This window comes from Cebus imitator, unplaced genomic scaffold, assembly GCF_001604975.1.
Source record: "Cebus imitator isolate Cc_AM_T3 unplaced genomic scaffold, Cebus_imitator-1.0 Scaffold200, whole genome shotgun sequence".
Taxonomy (NCBI): domain Eukaryota; kingdom Metazoa; phylum Chordata; class Mammalia; order Primates; family Cebidae; genus Cebus; species Cebus imitator.
In genome coordinates, this window is record NW_016107515.1 from 1,081,000 (window position 1) to 1,082,471 (window position 1,472).

Consider the following 1,472-nt stretch of genomic DNA (forward strand, 5'->3'; position numbering starts at 1 on the left):
AGCTGGGCATGGTGGCACGTGCCTGTAATCCCTGCTACTCAGGAGGCTGAGGCAGGAGAATTGCCTGAACCCAGGAGGCGGAGGTTGCGGTGAGCCGAGATCGCGCCATTGCCCTCCAGCCTGGGTAACATGAGTGAAACTCCGTCTCAAAAAAAAAATAAATAAATAAATAAAAGAAAATATTATTTTGAGAAGCCACCAGGCAGTGGCTCACGCCTGTAATCCCAGCACTTTGGGAGGCTGAGGCCGGCAGATTACTTGGGGTCAGGAGTTCGAGACCAGCCTGGCTGACATGGTGAAACCCTGTCTTTACACTAAAAATACAAAAATTATCCAGGCATGGTGGCACACCTGTAATCCTAGCTACTCAGGAGGCTGAGACACAAGAATTGCTTGAACCCAGGAGGCGGAGGTTGCAGTGAGCCGAGATCACACCACTGCACTCCAGCCTGGGCAACAGAGCAAGACTCTGTCTCAAAAGATATATATTATTCTGAGAAGGGATTCATATTTTTTGTGGAATGCCAATGGAGTCTATGACACAAAAAAATGATTTAGAACCCCTGTTTCTCCAGCTTTGAATTGTCTTTGTCCCAGAAACCTTCTGACTAGCAGGGGGCAGGCCGCAGCCATGAGGTCAGTGCGGACTTCACGTTGATTACTGTCTGGAAGATGCAAACAAACAAGCAGCTGGCCTGCCTGCCATTAAGGGCTAGAAAAATGACTGGGTTCTTGTGAAAAATAATTCATGAAACTGACAAACCAATAGTGCACTAGGGGATTCATAGGACTTGGGAAATGAGATCATTCCACATTCACTGACACCTCTTAAGTACCATGTGCTAGAGATGCCAAGATGAGTAAGACATTGACACTGTCTCCTTGTCTGCATGGGGAAACAGACCTGGAAAAGCAGAGTGTAAGTTCAGACTGACGTTGCCTGGGAGAATCAGGGAAGACTTCCCAGAGAAGGTGATGCTAAATCTTGGAAGACAAAATAGTACGTGCCAGAAGAGGTACATTCAGAGATAGGGATATCGTTTAGGATAAATGCTTTACGGGTCATGAGGCTGAAGAGATGAGCAGGTCCAGACCAACATGCTAGGCTAAAACACCTTTATCTACCCCAAGGGCAGTCAGAGGAATGGGAGTTCACTCAGGGAAAGGACAGTTGAAATTGTTGTATTGGACCGAGCATAAAAAGTTACCACAAGACAAAAGTATGCCAGATTGCAGGGTCATTTATTATGCCGGCGACCACAGAGGACTCACGTCTCTCCAACCTGTGGTGCCAAAAGGAGGGTGCCATGATTTTTTACACCCGAAAAACCACCTTGGGAGTGGGGGTGAGGGGCGGGGATGGGGATGATAAGGTTTCGGACATTCCAAGGGCTAGGGGACTTTTGTCATTCTGTTTGTTACTCAGTGGTTTACAGAAGTCAAGATATACATTTGTTTACACATCGTCTGGG